Here is a 23,032-nt window from a genome sequence, read left to right as displayed (position 1 = left end):
TCCACAGCTGTGCAGAAGCAGAGCTAACACATGCTCTATTCCAGGGGCTATGTTAGGATCTTTACATTTAAGAATTTGTGCAAAAAACTGAAGCTCAGAAGCAAGAGACAGCTCCCCTCTGATCCATACAAGTAAAGGGTAGCAGGCCATAATCTGCCTGACTGCAGAGGTCATGGAACTTCCCCCCATCACGTTGCCTCAAGCACACACCAATAGCTGCTGTTTCTATTAGGCTGTATGTTTGGCAAAGAGCTATGCCCAGGAGGTGTCTCTTTGGAGTTTCACAAACATCCTGAATATGAGATTATAAAGCCAACTGTACAAGTGAGGAAACGGAGGCTCAGAGAGTTGATGTGCAGATTCTGCAGGTAGCCCTCATCAACAGGTTCCTATGTATCTTTCCAGAATAAAAAAAATGGAGCCTCTCCCGAGATAAATGCGCATAAGATTTTAAAAGAAATACATAAATGGATTTGGATTCACACTAACACATTCTTCTCTGCACCTTGCTTTTTTCATTTATTAAACCATCACTTAAATTTTTTTAACAATTGTAATACATTCTATAATATGAAAGTACCATAATATATTTAGTACATATCAGTAATATCATGCTTAATTGTTATTAACATAAACATTATGTATTGATCCTATTGTATAACCACTTTTACTGAGGAATATTTCAGTTGTTTCTAGATTTTTGCTATTGCCTTAGGTTTTCTATAACGTTTCCAAAGAATATATCCCAAAGATTTTGTGAATCTCTAAATTTACTAAAACCAGCATGGTGTGGTTTGAAAGTCCCTCCAAAACTCTCATTGAAATTTGAATGCCATCATGACAGTATTAAAAGGTGGGATAATTAAGAAGTGATTAATTCAGGTGGGCTTCATCCTCATCAGTGGATTTATGTTATTATCGTGAGAAAGGATTCATTGTTGCAAGAGTGGGTTGTTATAAAAGTTAGTTAAGCTCTCTTTTGCTCTCCTGGGCTTTTGTGCCCTTCTGCCTTCTGCCATGAAGTGACACAGCAAGAAGGCCCTTGCAAGATGCCATCCCCTCAACCTTGGCCTTCCCAGTCTCCTGAACTGCAACGAATAAATTTATTTTCTTTATAAATTACCCAGTCTGTGGTATTCTGTCATAGCAGCAGAAAATGGACTAAGACATAGTATAACACATAATTTATCTCATATGATAAAATATATATTTTTTTATTTCAGATATATACCTGAAAATGATGGCCAGGCACAGTGGCTCACATCTGTAATCCCAGCACCTTGGGAGGCCAAGGCAGGTGGATCACCTGAGTTCAGGAGTTCAAGACCAGCCTGGCCAACATGGTGAAACCCCATCTCTACTAAAAATACAAAAATTAGTCAGGGTTGTGTTGTGCATCTGTAATCTCAGCTACTCAGGAAGCTGAAGCAGGAGAAATTGCTTGAACCTGGGAGATGGAGGCTACAGTGAGCTGAGACTGCCCCACTACACTCCAAAGTGGATGACAGAGTGAGACTCCATCTCAAAAAAAAAAAGAAAAGAAAAAGAAAATTTTAAGTTACCTCAAGTTTCTATTTTCTGGCTTAAAATCATCACTTTCTTATTCTTCATGGCCTCCTCCTCCACACTGCTACCACAACCCGAGCAGTTGGCTTTCTTGGTTATCATTTCATGAGTTTGAACATTTGAGGGCAAATTGGGATGAGATACTGGTCAATGGACAAGACCCTTCCCAGGCCAAATCTTATTTCCTTTTATAAGCCTCAAACACCAACAATTCACATTCCACTTCAGTCAGTTTACAAATGGTGGCATGCAATAGACCTTGAAGCCATTTATGGGTAGTTAAACCTCAAAGTTTAAGCTGAAAAATCCAACCATCGCCTGCACCCTAAAATCTTCTGCAAGGCTGCCCAAATCTGAACATCTGCGGATGCCTGCTGACAGATGGCGTGCACCTGTACAGGGACTTGCACTAGAACCATGCCCATCTTAGCCCTCCATATTGGCTGTGGCCCAGAAGGCTGGTGGGATCATTGAAAAGCCACTCAGGTTTGAGGAGGCACCATCCCATTTTTTATCCACTTGTTTTTTTTTCTTTTTATTTTTCAGACAGACCACACACTCTCCAAGGCTTCCTCCTATACTGATGCTTTGTGATCCTGAAACTCAGAGTCGTTTGGGCTACAACCTTTATGAGGTGTAATAGAATACAGTTAAGACAAGAAATTGGCAAATTCTTACTGGGGCAAACCACTCAGCAGGCAGTTCGATGGAAGGAAGGATAAGCTAGGAATGCACTCCAATGACTATCCCTCTGAGTGTACCTCTCACACCCCAGAAGCATGCTTTAGAAGAAGGAGAGAGTGGGACAGAGCCCAGCAAGGTGAGCACCATCTGAGTAACCGCATGGACCCCAGAAACACCCACACTATGAGCCAATGACCCAGGCAACTACTCCTCACACCTGAGGCCAAACTTCCCCATCCCCTTCTTGGAAACATGTGATAGCTCTGAGGACCCAGGAAGGAAGAAAACACCTTTCTTCTTCCCTTCAAGGAGCCCACAGTCCAGAGACAGGCAAAGACAAAGTATAGATCCAGATAATGCTGGGATAGAGGTGCTAGCGTTGGGGTGGGCAAAGGGGATGGAGTGAGTGGTTGATTGGTCTGGAAGTCCCCTGAAACTGCAAGTGTGATGGTAGAGCAGATGAAAGCTGCTAGCTCCTGTTCTCTTCACCCAGCCTGGCACAGAAAGAATAAGTCCAGTAGGGCCTCCATGTGTGAGGGCCTGTGGCATCAGGGATTTGTAGATTGCTGGAGACTTTGCCTTTCTCTGTGCTTACTGTTTTGCTGCCTGGTGTGTTCACCTTCTCTGATTAGTGATAAAGCCCCTATTATGCAAACGGCCAGAGTGCTTGTTTTTGGGAACAGTGAGGTGGGTGGTGGCATGCTAAGGGGCTGCTTTCCTTTCCCCAGCCAGGCTCAGGGGCAGATCCCCACTATGAGCACCATGATGGGTGAAAGGGTTAATGAGGAAGCTGCAACAAGCTGATCCTCAGAACCTTTAGGGAGGGAAGAAGAGCAGTCAGGGATGCCCGCCTGGACATGGGCTTTAATCTGACTCCTGGGTTTCTCCCCAACTCTCCTCCAGACCAGAGCTGTCTTATTTTATTAACAATTCAGAAACAGTGCCTACAACAGACACTCTTCACATCACCAGAAGCCGGGTACCTAATAACTGAGGGACGTATGAGTGGCACAGAGGTCACTGTACCTGCTAGATCTGATACACCTGAGTCAGATAACTTCCCGATGAGGTCAGTGATCATGAATTGACATCAGTGGAAGAAGGGGAGGAGGACATTCTCTCATGACTCTCACTTTATCTTCACCAGGCACAAAGGGTAGGTATTAAGAGTCCCCTATTGCAGATGGGGAAGTTGAGTCTCGGTAAGTTTAAGTACCTTGTCCAAGTTCACCCGCCCGAGTTGAATCCAAATATTTTACACTCAGAAGGCAGCTGCATCCACTGAGCTGTCTGATGATGGTCTGCTAAAGCTGCCCCATGATTCTGTTGCACGCACATCTCAGGACAGTGACCTTTGCCCATGTCAATGGCCAGTATGCTGTTGCTGCCAGACAACAGATGAGGCAGCCTCTGGAATCAACACTACAAAGCAAAAAACAACCCTTGACCCTACTCACTGTAAACTCTTCCCTACCACAACAAAGAGGGTAGGAAATTCCTCCCATCACAGAATCCCACGCACAGAGTCTACTGATTGCAGTGCAAAGTCAGGGCTAGTGATGACCCCCAGCCTAGGGCACAGATGCCCATTGACCCATCAGCTCTACCCTTCTCTTTCTTCTGCAGACAGTGGAGGCAGGAGTAAAATAGTCAAAAGCAGGCTTTTGTTACAAAGTCTGTCCACTTGCTCTGCCCTGAACACTTAGCATTTTGCAATTATAGCATCTAATGGATGCTTCATCATTTTTTGCTAAATTAGTACATGCGTGAATGAGAACGAATGAATGAAGAAAACTGGCACATGTAAAGCACTTCCTACTTTTCACATCACCTCTGCATCTGTTATCTCATCTTATCCTTCAGATACTTCTGTGAATGTAGTGTTGGAATTCTTGCTTTACAGATGGAAAAACTGAAGCCCAGAGAGATGATTGTTTCACACACGATAATGGCAGAGCTTGGACTAGGATCCTAGCCCAGCACTCCTACTCTGGTCCTCCTTCCCTGCGATGGCTGCTAACTTGAGAAAAGATCTCCAGCCTCCCAATCTTGCAAAACCAGCAGCTTAATGGCGAAAGGCACAGCTTCCCTAAATGCCCAGCTGACTACCTAAAGGTGACCGGTGAGGCTGGGGCTACTGGAAAGTCCCCAGAGAAAAGGAGCTCTCTTGCCCCCAGGGAGCACTCATGCCTTTTCAAACAGACCTCAACATTTGTCCCGGGTTAGATCAGAATTTCCAGATCTGGATGAGAACTGGAAACTTCCTATCCATTACCTTTCTGATTCTGACTCACTTTAGGGGCTGGGAGGTGGGAGAGGTGAGATGCTCAGTCCCACCTATCTTCAAAACAAAAAGTTTCTTCAACCCCAAAGTGGGTCATTCTAGAAATGTTTACTCCACATGTGTTATCCTGAGCACTGAACACTCAGCGCCGAGCTCAGAGCCATGCCGTCGGGAGTGGATGAGGCAGCCTGCCTCTCCTGCGTCAGTTTCGCAGCCGACACCCTCCTCTGCCATTCTGCCATTGAACTTGGGCCAAGGGCACCAACCGCCTTCCTGCCAGTGGTCAGACCAAGTCCTGTCTGACTTAGTCTGCGCAGCACTCAAGCATGTTACCTGCTCCTTCTCCACAGTGCTCCTCTCAGCCTCCGTCATACCCTGCCCTCCTAGCCCCTCTTATGCCAGTACCCAGGTCTTGCATAGGCCTTCTTCCTATCTCTATGCACTGCCCTTTAATCACACCATCTACATCACAGAGGTTCAAATGCTGCCTAATGCAGATGGTGCCCAGGTCGATTCTCCAGAAGAGATCTCTTTGCCAAACTTGACACCAAATGCTTGTTGGACGTCCTTTCCTGAGCGGCCTTGGGCATTCAAACCTTAGCATCACCACAACTAGATTCACATCTGCACCCTACACCATATCTGCTCCTCCTCTGCACATCCTGGTGAGCAGCAAGTGGTCCCGAGCCATCAGCCATCTAAGTAGGAGCCCAGGAGTCAGCCTCGCCTCCCCCTCCTCTTCTCCTCCCTCTCCTCTTCTCCTCCCTCTCCTCTTCTCCTCCCTCTCCTCCTCGCCTCCCCCTCCTCCTCACGTTGTTCTCATGGCCATCGAGTTGGGTGGCTTCCATCTGCCCAAGTTCCCTCAGAGCTCTGCCTCTACTTCTGTTGCCCACCTCCTCTTCTCTTCCTACGACTTCCAGAGAGGAGGTGGTGCAACAGCCTCCTCTCTGGTCTCCACACCACCTACAGGATAAAGACTCCAAGGACCTCCATGACCAAAGTCCCGCCTTCTCCCCAGCCTTGTCTCCAGTCTCCTGCACTTACTCCAGTGGTCCCAAACAGTCCTGATCCCAGAAGGGACTCTGTCCTCTCACCTGCCAGCCTGTATGTGGGTGTTTCCCTCAGACTGATGTGCCCTTTCCAGAAAGTTCTCTCCTAGCCTTCCACCCCCATCTAGGGAATTCATACTGCTTTTCCTCCAACTCAGCTCAAATATGGCCTCCTCTGAGAAGCCGGCCCCATGCGCCTCCGGCAATGTTCCCATATGAGCCAGTGCAGCCAACATCAGAGCACTTGTCACCCTGAATTGGCAGGCCTGAAGCACATATCACAGCCACGAAACCCGGAGCCCTGCAAGGACTGCATTCTGTGCTGACACTCCTCTGTGTGCCTAGCCCCTGGTGATCTTATGGCCAATGGTGAGCCTCAGTGAATGACTGAGTGAAGGGGTAGTACAGGTAGTGGGCTTGGTGGAATAAAAAGACATCCATCCACCAGGGACTGGAGGTGATAACATCAACAAGTCAGGGGGAAGGAAAACAACAAAACCCATCCATCAGGCCCCAGAGGATTACAGGCAGCTAGAGAGAGACGAGTCTCTCAAGACCAATAACAAGCCAGGGCAGCTTGCAATGAGCTCCGCAGCACCCTGGTGACCTCCAGAGCTCAGAAAAACAGGGGCACTGGGGAGAGCAGGGGAAGCTTAGGAGGTGGCCTCCTCCCATGCTACCACCTGACCTTCCAGGGACTGAGCAGAATGGAGGTGGAAGGACTGAAGGAGATACTTTGCTTAGCCAACCAAACCCCGCTCAGAAGTTGCCTCCAGAGCTCCTGGGGTTCTTGCTGGGAAGAACCTGGTGCCGCCTTTTAACCAGGGAGCCTGAGTGCTGGCAGTGGTGAGGGAAAAGGATAACAAAGGCAGCAGAAAAAGGCATCCCCACCCAGCAAACAGCCAGGTGCCAGGCAGGTGTTCCTCTCCCCACCCCAAGGTGGGTGCCTGCAGTGTCTACATGCTTGTCTTTCTGGAAGACAGGCCCTACTAGGGCTTCAGAGTCAGGCCTGACCTCCTGCCCCCACAGGAAAGGGCCAGAGCCAGGAGCACCTAGAGAAGGCAGGGAGGGCAGAGATGCAGGTGCACAGGCAACCTCTTCTGTTTGACTTTGGGCCAACTAGGGTTAGGAGTAATGGCCTTAACCTGACCTTGGTCTTATATGATCCAGAGAAATGTAAATACTGAAACACAGGTCAACAGTAAAGCAGCAGGTGCAGGGAAGCTAGCCACTCCTGGCAAAGTGTCATGGTCCAGCTAGGAACTCCCAGTGACCCAAGCTTCCCCCACCTGTCCCTTTTACCTTACAGGTAGCCCCCTCCTCCTCCTTCCCATCCCTACCCCAGGACCAGGCTGTCTCTCTCTTCCTGACCAGCAAAACTTGAATCTTAGGTTACAAAACTCTGGAAAGGGCTTAGAACTCGGCTGTCCCAAAACCCACTTTTGCAGAGGAGGAAACGGAGGCCCAAGGAAGGAAAAAGACCTAGTGCAGATCACGTGGCTTCCAGGCTCCTAGCACAGAGCTCTTTGTACTGACGAAGCTCTCAGATCCTGAAAACATCTGCTGTTAGTCCCACCCTCTCCAGCCTCCATACTTTCCCTTTCCCCAAAAAAACAAGGGCTGCATTTTCACAGAGTTGAAAGTAGGGTGCTAAATGGGAAAAAGTATAGTGGTGGGATTTGAGGCATGGAAGAGGAAAAGCCACAGGGGATGGCCTGAAAACACTGCTGTGTGCTGAGTCAGGCTGTCTGTGCCTGTTCTGCTGCATCCTGGCTCCTGGCTTTCCTCCACACCCCTGGGCCTGACAGATGACAACTGAAGGCGGGGCCAGCCCAAGAGAGAAAGGGCCAGAGGAAGTTATGGTGGGTGTCCTGACCCTGGTCCCTAGATGTTGTCTGAAGCCTACTGAGGGGTGAGTCTGCATCTTACAAACACTTGTCCACAACCACAGTGACACAAAAGAGGAGCGGGCCCTGAGATCTCTCTCTGTTGTAGGTCCAAATGCTACCCGCCTACAATACCAGTATTACTGATGCCACCAACCCCCATGATGGCACCAGGATGGGGAAGGCAGAGACAGGCCTCTGGTGCCCTCTGCTGTTCAGCACTCCTGTGCCACAGCCTGAGGGCTGGCACTGTGGCTGGTAGGGGGCACCCAGGGAATGTCTCCAGCCCCTGGGGTTGCCCCAGCTTGTAGCAACCCTCCATCTACTTCCCAGAAGGATCCAGGAAATGTGTGATGCTGAAGCCCTGGCTAAGGCAACGCACCCGCCAGATCACCCAGGGTGTGATGGAGTAACAAACAATCCCCAACATGAAATAGCTCCAAACAAGGCAGGTTTATTTAGCTGGACAAGCTCTGTGTCCATTCTCTAAGAACCAGGTTGAGGCAGCAGCCACCACCATCTGGAATGATGCTGGCTACAGTGACTGAGAGCAAGAGACTGAGGGCCTCACACAGAGGGTGAAGCCTTCCACTCACAGCTTGCTGGTCGGATATATCACACAGCCCCACCCAAGCAAAAGAGGCAGAAAGTGCTCTCCCACCAGGTGCTCAGAAGTCAGGAGCTGGGGACACTGAGAGGGCACATTCCTGACTACTGATGGCTTCCGGCTCATTCTCCCTCCTGCAAACAAAGTACCTCATCCCTCCGCAGGGAACGCAGCCCTAGATCCCCCTGGGAGCAGCATCGTCCTCAGGAGCAGGGTCTTGGGGTGGTGTGTTGGCATCCCATATCAGCAGTGAGGGGCAGTAATCCCTGCTTCACACAGATGTGGTGCCTCTTGATCCAGTGACCTGCAACCTAAGAATCCCAGTTTTCTGCTTCCTGCTAAAATTCAGTCCTCAGTGGTACAGCCAGGGCTAAAGAGCGGCAAAAAACACACCCAGTAGGAAAGTAGAAAAATGAGAGTCATATCTCAGGGGATACTGCTCCACGGAAGCCCTGCCATTCCTGGGCAGACGTTAAGGTTACCCCTGCCCTGGAGGTGGGTATCGTCCTTGATCAGGCAGCTCTGGTCGCTCCCCTGGGTATATCTCCTCGTTGGTTCTCTCTGTGCCCTGCTCCCTTCCCTGTCTGTCTGGCTGCCTCCGTTTCTCCTGACTTAGCACCTTGGGCTGTGTGTGGCTCTATAATGGCCACCTCACTCTTGAGTCTCCCAGACTTCTGAGTGACTCCAACTTAGGGTCTCAGTTCCAATTCCAGACACAGAGAAAGACTCCCATTTCACTGGCCTAATTGATTATTCAGGGCCACACAAGTCACAGTTATGTCCAGTTTCTGAATGGGCCATCTGAACAGGGGTCGCTGGAGAGACCCCACGCTGCCTGCACATCTGATGGCGTGGGAGGAGAGTGTGGGCACAGCCATGAAGGATTGTTTTCTCTGAAACACAGAGTGTGGAGTTGCCCTTGAACGTATTCTGAAGACACACAATTTTGGAGGAGGAAGTGAGGTTTGGCCTTCCCCACCGTCAGATTGCTCATTGCTTTCTTTACTCCTCTGAGTCTCAGTTTCCTCATCTGTACAGTGGGAACAACAAAAATCACTGTCCTCATCCTTCTCCCTCGCTCACTCTTGTGGGCCCTCATGCCCCTGATGGAACCAGTCCTGGTTCCTGGTTGCCTGAGCTGGGTTCACAGTCTGGACTGACCTGTGGCCTGCCTCTCCAGAAACATTTGCGTTTGTATAGAGAACTGTTGGAGACTGACAAGGCAAAAGGATCAATCTGTAATGGTGAAATATGAGGCAGAGAGATGCCAAAAGAGAGAATACTTTGGTAGGAGGGAGGGAAGCACTCGAGATCTGCCTGGATAAGAATTCTAATCTCTGCTGCTGACTGTTCAGTTCCTCCTTCATGGGAGAAATGAGTCAGGCCTATCTTGAATGACAACTCTTGTTACCAGAATTCTTAGGTCATTTCTAGGGAAACTCTCCTTTAAGGGGTGTGTGTGGGGGCAGCGCTTCATAGGTACACGCGCCCTGCCTCCGTGCCCCACGTGCTCTACATTCTCCCCAGAGCTGACTCGGGCACAGTTCTGATGATGCGGTAACTCGTGCAGCCCACATTTCTCAACCTCGGGGATGGATGTGCTGCCTTGTTGTATTTTTGTTCTTTGAAAACCTCTGCATTTTCTTCTACCCATCTACCTCTTTAGCTGCTAATCTGGGGTGGTCTGAAGACCCACGTCGTGTGTTTATTTTATCATGTTTCCAAAGCTGCCGTCATAGCTCAGCGGGAGCTGCACCAGCCACATGCCTTTGTACTCAGAAACCCCCACATGGGTTTTGGTAACCAGAGCTGGCATATCCCCACTCAACAGCACTGTGTCCTTAGCCCACTGCCCGCCTGGCCTCCCCCTACCTCGCTGCCTCTGCCCTTAGTACCCTCCTGCAGGGTTCCTCCAGGGTCTCATCATGGTCCAGTCTCTGGGCACCAGCACAGTCCCCCTCATTCCCTACCCACGCTCACTGCCCAGCCCAAACCCTGCCTCCTGCCCTCTGTGCTTTAGAGCTGGCTGCTTAAACTCTCTGGACTATGGCCTCACTGTAACAACAAAGGATTCGAGAAAGCAGAATTTCCCAGCTCTGGATCCTTCCTTTCCCCCATCTCCTTTAGAGCATATCAAGAAAGAATGGCAGTGAATGTTGGCAGAGTGCTTTACAGTCTACAGAACATGAGCACATTCATGACTTTGTGTGAAGTCACTGGTAGCCCCTGGGGGTAGTTATTCTTACTATTTCTGTTTTACAGAGGCAGAGGCACAAACTGAGACTCAGAAGGGTTCAGTAACTTACCTAAGGTCACACAGCTAGTTTAAAGAAGAAGAAAAGAAATGGCCAGCTATGGTGGCTTACACCTTCAATCCCAGCACTTTGGAAGGCCGAGGCAGGCAGATAACCTGAGGTCAGGAGTTCAACACCAGCCTGGCCAACATGGTGAAACCCTGTCCCTACTAAAAACACAAAAATTAGCTGGGCGTGGTGACAGGTGCCTGTAATCCCAGCAACTTGGAAGGCTGAGGCAGGAGAATCACTTGAACCCAGGAGGTGGAGTTTGCAGTGAACTGAGATCCCGCCACTGCACTCCAGACTGGGCCACAGAGCGAGACTCCATCTCACAAAAAAAAAAAAAAAAAAAAAAAAGGATTGGGATTAAAAGTCAGGTATCCAAACCACATGCCCTTCCTACTTTAGCAGATGATGTCCTCCCACCCAGTCAGGCTAATGGCTGCAATCCTTATTGCCCACAGCGAGAAGAGACTTAGGGTGCAACTCTTCCCCACATCCTTGGGCTAGGGAGCCAGAGGGTCACAGAGCATCACTACCACACATGATGTCTTAGACCTCAGGGAACTGTCAGAGGGAAGAATTATGATTTTAAAGCTTGTCCACATGTGCACCCCTCACTGGCCCGGGTGTCTTTGGAGCAGAAGAACTGGTTCTAATTGGCAAGGTCAGCCTAGGTGGTGCCCTGTCCTCTCACAGTGACAAAGCAGGGCTTCCCTGGGGCCAATGCCTGCGGCGACTCCTCCTGGCACACCTTTCCCAGTTTGCCATGGGTGTAGCCCAGGATCAGAAGCTAGTTACACCCTCCTCTGCACCTTGGTTTCTCTTTCTGTAAAATGCGGAATAATCTCCACTTTTCCGTCCCTACTATCCAGTAAGAGTGGGGGAGGACAAGACGGCACGAGCTGGTGTTTCTCACAGGACTTTGGTGCCTTAATTGAGGTGATATATGGATAAAAATATAAGAACAAGCATGGACTCCGGTGCTTCCTAAAAAAAGGACTCTAGAGGAGAAACTAATTCTCAGACACTTTCTGGGGAATTAAATTTTCTAGATTTCTAGAAGCCTCCTTGATATCAGCTCTTACGGCTACAAACCCTTCTACCATTCCAAAGAGAGGTTCTCTGAGACCACACCTGGAATGACTTTGCCAGTCTGCAGGGACAACCTGCCCGGGGGATAGGGCTGGACTAGGGTGACTGCAGGGGGCAATGTGAGGTGGACCTGGAGCCCCCATAGCTCAGGAGTGGCATTTGCACATCAGTCCCCAAGAGTTGTTACGTTTAGCTCCTTTGGTTCTTTCTCAAAAGAGTCAAGTTTGGTAAAAATCCTGGAATTCATTCAACACGATCACAAGAAGGCGCATTAGAATAAAATTTGTACGAACAGCTGCTATTACTCCTGTGGGTACATATTCCTGCTCACCATGATCCAGCACCTCTGTCCCTTTAATAGAAAGCTCTCAGGGACTTGGTTTCCCAATCTGTAAAATGTAAGAGCTGCATTTCATTGTTGGGAGGTGAGGTCCCTTCTAGGCTAATCCTTGCTTGGGATAATACAACAAACAACAGATCCTTCAGGACTTAGGGGCTTGCATCCATTGAAGTACAGAAATAAAATATTTTTAAGACTGAAGGGAAAAGAGACTCCAGGTTTAGTGTGGGTAGGTGATGGGGCCTGGCTGAACCTCCTTCATCTCTGTTTCCCTTGCTCTTGACTTTCCCTTGGCAGTCTCTAACTTGTAGCCCTCTGTCACCACTACTCACAAGGACATTGGCCACCATATTACCCTAGTCCCCTTTCTGTAATTGTTGACTTCTGTACTGATTGTCCCCCAGTAATATACAAGCTTTCTGAAGTAAGAGAACACATCTTCAGCTGTATTAGGCAGAGTTCTACAGAGGAGTAACCAATACGCAATGTAGATCAGATATAAATATATAGATGCATACATATATATGTGTATACGCATGCATGTGTGTATATAGACAGAGAGAAAGAGACAGAGACAGAGAGATTTATTTTAAGGAATTGTGTGGCTGGCAAGTCTGAAATCCACAGGGCAGGCTGGCAGGCTGAAAATTTAAGTGAGGGTTAATGCCATAGACTGGAGTCCTGAGTTCGAATTCCACAAGGCAGCAGGCTGGAAACTCAGACAGGGTTTCTATGTTGTAGTCTCAAGGAGAATTCCATCTTCTTTAGGAAACCTCAATCTTTGCTCTTAATGCCCTCAACTGATTGGACAAGGCCCACCCATAGTGTGGAGGGTAACCTGTTTTACTGATGTAAGCATTAATCTTATCTAAAAAATACCTATACCACCATGTCCAGACCAGTGTTTGACCAAACAATGAGTCGGCATACTCCACGCAAGCTGACATGCAAAATGACCCACCACAGCGCTTCTCGTGTCTTCGTGTACCCACCTGGTACATATGGGTACAACTGTCTGGCCCATAGGGGTGGTCAATCCTGAGTTGATAAATAATAGGAAGCTAGTCCTATGATGTGTCTTGATTTTTCTTTTCTTTTCTTACCTTCCTATTTTTATTAACCCAGGTCTTCTGCACCCAAAACTCAGCCTCATTCAGGACCATATTATGTTCGTACCTCTGCTGTGTCCAAGGAGTGTTGTCGGAAAAGTGGGACCTTGGAGGGGTAGGGGCCAAGGGAGAGTTTCCCCTCTGCCCTTCGAAGTTCACTGAAAATGAATTTACAATAGGCAGATTAATAAGAAGAAAAGGCATACAAATTTATTTAATGTGCATAAGCACAGGGGAATTGCAAGAACATGATGACCCAAACCCAATGAGATCCAGACGCTTATATACCCTTCTTCATCAGGGAAGAGGAGATGGAAGAGAAAACGGCTGTTTTGAGGGGTAGAAAAAATATATATATAAATTTTTTTAGATGGAATCTCGCTCTTTCGCCAGACTGGAGTGCAGTGGCATGATCTCGGCTCACTGCAACCTCCACCTCCTGGGTTCAAGCAATTCTCCTGCCTCAGTCTCCCGAGTAGCTGGGACTACAGGCATGTGCCACCATGCCCAGCTAATCTTTGTATTTTTAGTAGAGACAGCGTTTCACCATGTTGGCCAGGATGGTCTCGATCTCTTGACCTCATGATCTTCCCACTTCGGCCTCCCAAAGTGCTGGGATTACAGGCGTGAGCCACTGCGCCTGGCCCAGCAAATGATTTTTAAGAGGAATGAATGGGCCCAATGCTCAGACAATGGTTAGGAAATAATTATCTTTGGAGATGGAGTGGGACCTAAAAACGGACAATTTGGGTCAATGCTCCGAAGTATGGGTCATTGGTGTGATGTTTAATTTTCAATCTCTTCCTCTGTGATATGAGTTTTAATCCGCTGGGTAATGAAATTTCAGGGAAGGGATGGAAGGCAATTGTGTTCCTCTTTGGCCATCCGGTTTCTAGGTGAACGAGGGAACTTCAGAGAACAGCCTTGTCCTGTGTTTTGGGAGAGACAAGGGGTTGAGAAACAGGAAGGTAGGAGGGGTAGGGAAGGTCAAGGGACCTTGAGGCTACTTCTTTAGTCCAGCATGTCAAAGCATCATATTGAGGAGTATCATTTTCTGAGCCCCAACAGAGGTTGACACGCCTGGGTTTCAGTCCTGGCTCCCCCATTCATTAGCAAGGAGTTGAATCCCTCCGAGCATGAGTTCTGTCTGTGCAGTGAGGGCATGTGGCGCCCACATGGCGGGATTAGTGAGGCTGAGTGGGTTAAGGCCCAGCACAGTGCCTGCTGTGAAGGAGGCACCCCATCATTTTCATAATGATGATTTTATTGCTCTTTTACACACAATTAAAACTCACTAATTCAGACCTATCAGAGAGGGCAGTCAATGGCTGGAAAGTCCACATTAAAAAATAATTTTAAAATAATGTAGTTTTATTACTTTAAAATATATTACTCGGTCCAGGCTAATAAAGTGTTGCATAGCAAGCCCTTGGGGGACTTGCGTTAATGAACAAATAAGAACAATTTGAGGTTAGTCCATCCATTATTGGCGTGGAACAGGATGTCTCAGAAAGTATTTGCAAATGCCTCAAAACAAGGTATTATCTTCCATAGATTAAGTGTTTCCTTTGCAATCATCATGATGCATTTTCTTCATTCACCAGTTTCTCTCTACCTGGAAAGTGCTCCAGGCAAGTTCAGCACAGGACTGACCAGATTTTAACAGATTCTCACTCAGTGGTGACTGAGCATAAGACATTTCGTTGAGTTGGGTCAAGGCCCTTATTTTATGTTCTTTCCTTTCAGAGAAGCCTGTTTCAGGATGCTCATCTTGGCCTGCACCTCCCAGAGCTGGAACTGTTTCCGTCAAACAGCAAAGAGGCTGTGCTTAGGAGCTTGGGCTCTGAACGCAGACAGAACCGGGTTCCAATCCCAGTCATCCCTAAGATGACCTCCCTCACAGGGTTGCTAGAGGATTAAATTAGGTATACAGCTAAAGTGCCTGAGAGACATGAAATAGTCGTGAACGGCAGTGAAAGAGCAAGCCGTCCTGCAGCAGAGGCACCACCATATCTAGAGGTGAGTCAGAAAGGCACGTACACGGACCTAGTGAACCTCTGAGGCATAAGGAACGCTGAAGTTATTATTCCTGGTGCTGGGCCAGTCCTTGGGTGATGATGAAATTTGCCTCCAGATAGGCTATGATTCCAAGGCAGGAGCCTAGGAATTTACTGTCATTATTATTATTAGCAACAAAAATGACAGTTTATATTTTACAAGAGCTATTCAGCTTCTCTCAAAAGCTCCACTGAGACAGTGTATATTTGAGGAAGGTTGTGCAAGGGCCACGGTATTTGTTCCTCTGGAAATTCCAAGCGTGGACTGGGCTCACTCATCAGAGAACCCCAGAATTAGCTCAGCACCTGCAGAAAGGCCTTTTCTGAGTGAAGGTCTGAGTTAAGCCCTTGATTCTACTCTGCGTCAGGGCAGAAAACCATCAGCGAAGGGGAAGTTCCTGGGAGACCCTGCGAACATGCCATCAGCCACTGTTTATTAAGCACTTAACTCTGGATGGGGGCTGGCAATCTGCGATTGCCTGACTTTATCCTCATTACATTCAGCCCATAATGTCAATGTCAGACCATTGGCCCGCTCACCCCGCTTCATCAGAGGAGGGAGCTGTGTCCCAGAAGGCAGGGGGGACTTGCTCAAAGTCACAGAGCTGGTATAAATAAACACAGCATGCCAGTCTTTTTTTTTTTTTTTTTTTTTTTTAAACACAGGATCTTGCTCTGTCACCCAAGCTGGAGTGCAGTGGTGCAATCTCAGCTCACTGCAGCTCCTGCCTCCCGGGTTCAAGCGATTCTTCTGCCTCAGCCTCCCAAGTAGCTAGGACTACAGGTGTGTGCCACCATGCCCAGCTGAATTTTGTATTTTTAGTAGAGTCGGGATTTCCCTACATTGGCCAGGCTGGTATCAAACTCCTGGCCTCAAGTCATCCACCTGCCTCGGCCTCCCAAAGTGCTGGGATTACAAGTGTGAGCCACTGCGCCCAGCCAAGCATGCCATTCTTTAGAAGATGTTCTCTCCTGGCACATCTCAGTTTCTACAAAGGCCCCCAGCCCCTCTTGGAGACCCCTGGGGCAAAGTTCTCTCACCCTTCTTCACATACCCCTAACAACTCACCTGCCTCTCTCTTAGAGCCCCTCTCCCACCCTTCCTTGAATTCTGGCCATGCTCATGTGTGCCATAGCTCCCCCAGTAAGACAGCCTCTGAGTCTGGTCTGACATTGTCTGTCCTTAAAGAAGGCACTTAACACATATTTGTCAACTGAATTAATAAGAATTTCCCACAGGGCCTTGGAAGCAACTTTGTACCTGTTTGCCTCTGCTGGATGACCCACTCTGAACACAGCTACCTAAAAGTGGAAGGAGGGAGGCCGGGCAAGGTGGCTCACGCCTGTAATCCCAGCACCTTGGGAGACTGAGGCAGGTGGATTGCTTAAGCTCAGGAGTTCGAGACCAGCCTAGGCAACATGGCAAAATTCTGTCTCTACAAAAAAAAATTTAAAACTTAGCCAGGCATGGTGGCACATGCCTGTAGTCCCAGCTACTCAGGAGTCTGAGGTGGGAGGATTGCTTGAGCCCAGGAGGTGGAGGTTGCAGTGAACCGAGATCACATCACTGCACTCCAGCCTGAGCAACAGAGCAAGACCCAATCCCAAAAAAAAAAAAAAAGAAAGAAAGAAAAATAGCTGAAAGGAGGGACTGTTTTGAGCTGAGGCAACCCCAAAGACTGGTGACATTCCCTGGGTCTCCCCTTCCAGCCTCGAGTCATACCCCAAGAGAGGCTGGGACATGCCTGTGAAACAGGATGCTGAGCAGCTGAACACGGTTGACTTGAGCCAGCCTAAGTGGGTTTCTGCCCCTTCCAACGAGAGGCCTGAATAGAAGTCCCTTCTTCAAGGGAGTGGGCATCAGCTCAGAAAGAGGATCCCATGGGAACTGACTTGGCTGGTGACCAAGGCCCTACCACCAGGGCACCCTGCCCACGTATCCCAAGCAGAGGGGCCAGAACAAGCGGTGTAACTACTGTGCTTGACACCCAGGGCGGGTCTTTTTTTTTCTTTTTTCTTTTTTTTTTTTTTGAGATGGAGTCTCGCTCTGTCACCCAGGCTGGAGTGCGGTGGCGCGATCTCTGCAAGCTCCGCCTCCTGGTTCACGCCATTCTCCCAGGGCAGGTCTTTTTATAACTCACCAATCTTCCATGCAACAAAATTGTTTTCTGTAAAAAGCAGGAAATGAATAACAATAGTATGGGTGCATTGGCTATGTCCGGTGGCATTTCTTGAGAATTTTCATTAATGACACCTGATTTTAGAGGCACTGTATATTTTTAATACATCCAGATGTTGTTTCAGTTGCTTCCTCTTTGGTTCTTTTTGCTTTTTGTTGTTGAGCTTCACTTAAATTCGTACCATTTCATGTTGGTACAGGTACTCCACTTAAAATTTCCCGAGAAATTCAGAAGAATTGTGAACAAGTTGCTGGTTTCACAACACTGCAAGATACTGCAAGTTACTACAAGTTCCTACAGGACAACAAGGCACAATTATTTACTTAATTGTGTTTAAATATACCTATCAGTTTGAACTTTGATCCTTTGGTTCCTTTGGTGACATTCTAATACAATAATTTATGTAAATAATTATTCAGAGACCAATGAGAGGATTTAATAAGTGCAAAATGTTAGCAAATGGTACAACATTGATAAATCCATGATCTGGATTTTGTTCTGTCATTTTAAAATAATTAAAAAGTAAGTTTCAATTTTAAAAACATTATTGAATTCAGTAAAAAATTCAAGCATTAACTAAAATATACACTTACGAAACACAAATATTACACCTCACATTTCACACTCTGTTTCATTGTTTTAGATTTTAAACAAAAATAAACTCCGACGGCCACCTAGAATGATCAAGTCAGGCAACTTAAGTCACTTTGTTTCATCTTCACAATCACTGTGCTATCATTGTTCATTTTGAATCTACTTTTTAAATGCAACAATATTTGATGCCAGATACCAGACACAAATTACACCTGAAAAGGATGTCATTTTAGGTTTTGTGTCCCACCTAAAGGGTACAATTCTGTACCCTGACAACATTATTCTAGAAATAAATGCCTATGAGTGAGTCTGTTTCAGGAGCCAACTCTACAACTAGGAGTTCCCCCAAAGTAACTTCCATGTGCAATAAAGTGTTTATTAAATGATAAGTATTAAAATTGTCCTAAGCAGAAAACCAAACACCGCATGTTCTCACTCATAGGTGGGAATTGAACAATGAGAACACTTGGACACAGGGTGGGGAACATCACACACTGGGACCTGTCGTGGGGTAGGGGGATGGGGGAGGGATAGCATTAGGAGATACGCCTAATGTAAATGATGAGTTAATGGGTGCAGCACACCAACATGGCACATGTATACATATGTAACAAACCTGCATGTTGTGCACATGTACCCTAGAACTTGAAGTATAATATAAAAATAAATAAATAAAAATAAATCTAAAAAAAATTAAATTAAATTCAAAAAATAAAATTGTCGTAAGGTCAGGAACGGTAGCTTATACCTGTAATCCCAGCACTTCCAGAGATGGACGGGCAAGAATTGCTTGAGCCCAGGAGTTTGAGACCAGCCTGGGCAACATGGTGAAACCTTGCCTCTACTAAAAAAATACAAAAATTAGCCAAGTATGGTGGCATGCACCTGTAGTCCCAGCTACTCGGTAGACTGAGGTAAGAGGATTGCTTAAGCCTGGGAGGTCGAGGCTGCTGTGAGCCATAATGGAGGCCACTGCACTCCAGCTTGGGTGACAGAGTAAGACTCTGTCTCAGAAAAAACAAAAACAAAAACTGTCCTAACATGAAGCTTATATACTTATCATCATCATCAATATCATCAGCACTTACGGAACTCCACAGGACCTCAGCAAGTGTTTACACATTGGGCCAAGGAAAGAATTTTCCTGGAGAAGGATTTTGCCACTGCCACCATCTTGAAATTCTTCATTGTTTTGGAACACAGGGCCATAGATTTTCATTTCTGCACTCAGCTCTGCTCTGAGCCCAGGGCCATAGGGGTTCTTGGAAAGACATGGCAGATGGAAGAAGTGGAAGGCATGTGTGCACAGTAGAGTGCCCTGCAATCATAGAGGATGATTACTCCTGTCCCTACCTTCCTGGCCCAGCTTCCCATCAGCCAGAACCCTGGCAAAACAGGGAGACCTTTGGCAGTCTCTTAGCCCTCTTCCTTACCAATCCTGGTTCCCTCCTCTCCCCTTATGCCAAATACGACTAGAGGTCACCTCACAGCCAGGCGCCCCTCCCAAAGACAGCAACTTCCCTTACCCTGCAACAACCAACCTTCACCCCATCCCCAAAAGGGTCTTTGGCCAGAGGTCTGATCAAGCCCATTGAGGGTACTCACTCGAAGCCACCCCATTGCCTGAGCTGTTTTCCTTTTTTTCAAATGAAGCTTGCTCTTTTCTGAGTCTCTCCAAGGTGGAGTGTGGGAGGGCAGTGTTTTCTGTAGCCTCTGGCTCGTGCCAAGCACCACGCTGGTGCTCTCAGACTCTTCAGTTCTCCTCACCCACACGAGCCCAGTGAGGTAGGCCTTCTTATTCCATCTTGCAGATGAAGAAACGATTACTCAGGGTTGATGAAGCAACACCTAAGATCTCATGGAAGGAAGGAACAGAGATGGAAATAAAATACAAGACTGTGTAAGTCCAACAAATATATCACATCCATGCCACCTCTGGGGTCTGATCCAGCCTCTCAACAACCACCATCATCCCTCAACAGGCAGGTGACAGTGGCGAGACAGCCCAGCCCTGCACCAGGCTCGTCCATTGCAGTGCCATTGCTATGCAGAGGACACAAACCCCAGACCTTGACTCCTTCTCACAGACCCTGAACAGCTGAAATCTTCTGGCTTCACTGATACTTCCAGCTGCCTGAGCTTTGGCCCAGACAGTCGCCACAGCAACCACAGGTAGGTCTCTGCAGCTGCAGCTGAATGAGCCAGCAAATATTTATCAAGCGCTGTGCTAGGAATGGTAGGAGATGGAGTGACTTTACTCAATGGTCCAGTTTTAAAACACTTTTAGTAATAAATACCCTAAAAAAAAAGAAGGGGGGAGAACATATTTTAAAACCCTATTGCTTTGTTTCCCATCCTGAAAGCCATGAGGTAGACAAAATAGTATTGCTTTACAAGCACAGACTTTGGAGTCAAAGACTTTTGGGTTTGAATTCTGGCACTGCTGTCACTAGCTACGTGACATTGTGCAAACCACACTCCTCTCAAAGCCTTAGCTTCCCCTTTACAACACGAGAATGCTTACCCCTGCCCACCTCAGAGGGTTCTTTAAAAATGAAATGAGCTAATGTATAACAAAGAGCTTTGTTGACTGTGCAAATGTTAGGTTGTTCTTTCAATAAACATTTATTAAGCATTTACTCTGAGCCAAACCCTGAGTTAGGCATTAGAGCTTCTGAAATGTAAACGACCTGGGTTCATTGGGATTCACCCTTTTTATTTTTTTTCGATGAAATTCACACAACATAAAATTAACCATTTTAAAGTGAACGATTCGGTGGCATTTAATCCATTCACGATGTTGCACAACCAACACCTCTCACAAGTTCTAAAACATTTTTTTCCTCACCCCAAAAGAAAAGCCCGTACCCACTGAACACCAGCCTCTTTTGAAGGTACCTTTTCTCTCGCTCTGCTGTGTCCTTCCCGGGAGTTGGGTTCACGGGCTTGATAATATCCTAATGTCCCTCTCATCGTCTATGACTCCAAGCCAATTCCCACATCCAACCTCAAGCTTCACAAGTCGAAACCCAGGCTTCTCTGCCAGCGCCGGGGGAAACAGAGCCCCTAGCCTGCCATTTTTAATTATACCAGGGCTGGATGAGCAGGTAATCGCTGTGCATTTCAGTAAATTACCTCTCATAAAGGGGCCATCATGTTTGCTCATGTGCCCTTCTTTCCTGGAACCAGCTCCCTGTTTGCCAACATTGTATCTTCCCAGCAGCCTGTGCGTCTGGTGATCGTCCTTTTAGGCAAGCTGGGGGACAGTCAGGTGCAGGGGGAGGGGGTAGTGTTTGCGCAAATATTGGACTTGGCCACACTTGCTGTTCGTATCAGGAACCCAATTGGTGTTATTGATTGACAGATTCGGGGACCAACTGTTTAGAAAGCTGAGCCCCCTCGGATTGGGCTAGGTGTTTCGGCAAACAGCCCTAATGCTGGGCAAACAGGGCTGTTGGAAGAAGTGCCCAGCATGTTAGCAGAGCAAACCAAGCACTGAGCAAACAGCTTAAAAGAATGTGGCCACCTCCACGTAACCTCAACCGAGGTATTGATCCCACTGGAGGAGAGAGAGGGGCCGAGTAGGGAACAGAGAGATACAAACCCCGGCAGAATGTAAATGTTATCTTTAAGCTGCGGCTGTCAGGGCCCTAATGGGCATCTGTTTGGAATTTGTCTTCTTGCAAATCTTTAAATCCAGGTCAGGGCCAGGCACAGAATTTAATAACAACTTTTCAGAGAGATCGGGGCTTGCGACTGATTTCATTCCCCATAAGCCCAACTGGGACTCTTCTGTTCTTAAAGGCAGCTGCCTTGCGTGGAAACTTGCTGGGTGGAAGTCCCAAGCTAGGAAGAGATAAATCTTCTGAACACTGGTCATAAGGCTACAGGAGAGAATAAGAAAATTCAGAAATAAAGGTGCTTACTCTGACCCCTGAGTTGTCCATACATGAGAGCCGGTGGAGTGGAAAGAATCCTGGAATCAGAGCCAAGAAATCTGGGCTGCAGCTACTGGCTCTGACTGGCTGCCCCTTCTGTCTTTACCTCCCTGACCTTCAACCTCTGTATCTATGAACTGAGGGATGCAGTCCCTGCTGGGCATATTCAGGGTCAAGCCAGACAAGCCCACTCCAAGGTGGGAGCACACTCTGCAGACAGAAAACACTGTCCCAGTTTAAGGAATCGGGATATTTGCTGAGAGGCCCTCGGCGGTGCCCCTCCTGAGCCTGAGACCTTCTGGCATCACCAAGTTGCAATGGAATGGACCGTGGCTGTGGTTATCTATTTTTCTAGGTAGGTGACTGTTAGAATTTGGGTGTCCTTCCCCAAAAGCTAGATGGGTGAAGGGAATATATGTTGTTTGCAAATTCCTTGAAAAGTCAAAAAACCATGATTGCTTACTTGCTGTTATTTTGAGAGAAGGTCTCACTCTGTTACCCAGTCTGATGGAATCTTGCTCTGTCACCCAGGCTGGAGTGCAGTGGCATGATCATAACTCACTGCAGCTTCAAGCTCCTGGGTTTAAGTGATCCTCCTGCCTCAGTCTCTCAAGTAGCTGGGACTGCAGGTGTGCCCTGCCACACTCGACTAATTATTATTATTATTATTATTATTATTATTATTATTGTAGAGACAGGGTCTCACCATGTTGTCCAGGCTGATCTCGAATTCCTGGCCACAAGTGATCCCCCCACCTCGGCCTCCCATAAACGATGGGATTATAGCTTGAGCCACCATACCCAGTTGCTTGCCTTTTAATATTTTTGTAAAATAATAGGGTTAAGAAAAGACTTGCCCGCTGGGTCCCAAATGAGACCAGAGGACTGTGATTGAATGTCACCTCTGGTCCACAATTTCTTGCCAAGAAAAAACCCACAGCACTCCTATCTTCAACTAGAGGCCATAGCAGTGTGGGTAATGCCAGGATATTACTGGGCACTGCATTTTACAAGAGAACAGAGGGAACTTAAAACCTTTTGGCCATCTCTGCCTCTCGGTATCTGGTCTCATGATGATAAGAAGAATCAGAGAAGGCTGTGACTCAGAGAAGGAGCCATCTATTTTGATGGATCTTTAAACAGGGGCTTAACAGGGAACAGCCACAGCTTAAAGATTACATTTGTGGAAGCATACAGGCAAAGTTGTCAAGAGCTCGGGCTTCAGAGCTCGGTGCCTGGGGTAGAATCCCAACTCTGCCACTCACAGTGTATTAGGCAAGTTACCTAACTTCTCTGAACTTCAACAACACTTCTCCTTGTGAAATGAAAATAGTACCCCTGGAGGG

At 47.5% G+C, this 23,032-nt stretch overlaps 2 long non-coding RNA genes across 3 annotated transcripts in view; one reads left to right on the top strand and one right to left on the bottom strand.

Annotated features, from left to right (window-relative positions):
* Positions 1–13,104: 13,104 nt before the first annotated feature.
* LOC106999226 (uncharacterized) lies at positions 13,105–20,986 on the bottom strand. The gene is made up of 4 exons (XR_003731297.2): positions 20,647–20,986; positions 19,354–19,603; positions 18,837–19,066; positions 13,105–17,418 (listed from the first exon to the last, which is right to left on the bottom strand). It is a non-coding gene; the product is annotated as an uncharacterized LOC106999226 (long non-coding RNA).
* Positions 20,987–21,695: 709 nt separating this feature from the next.
* LOC114679441 (uncharacterized) overlaps positions 21,696–23,032 on the top strand; it is a 50,429-nt gene continuing 49,092 nt past the window's right edge. For both annotated transcript variants that reach the window (XR_013395344.1, XR_003731294.2), the window contains exon 1: positions 21,696–22,041. This is a non-coding gene — a long non-coding RNA (uncharacterized LOC114679441). The remainder of the gene's footprint in view (positions 22,042–23,032) is intronic.

The sequence above is a fragment of the Macaca mulatta genome, chromosome 7 (assembly GCF_049350105.2).
Source record: "Macaca mulatta isolate MMU2019108-1 chromosome 7, T2T-MMU8v2.0, whole genome shotgun sequence".
NCBI lineage: Eukaryota > Metazoa > Chordata > Mammalia > Primates > Cercopithecidae > Macaca > Macaca mulatta.
This window is presented reverse-complemented; position numbering and strand designations above follow the sequence as displayed.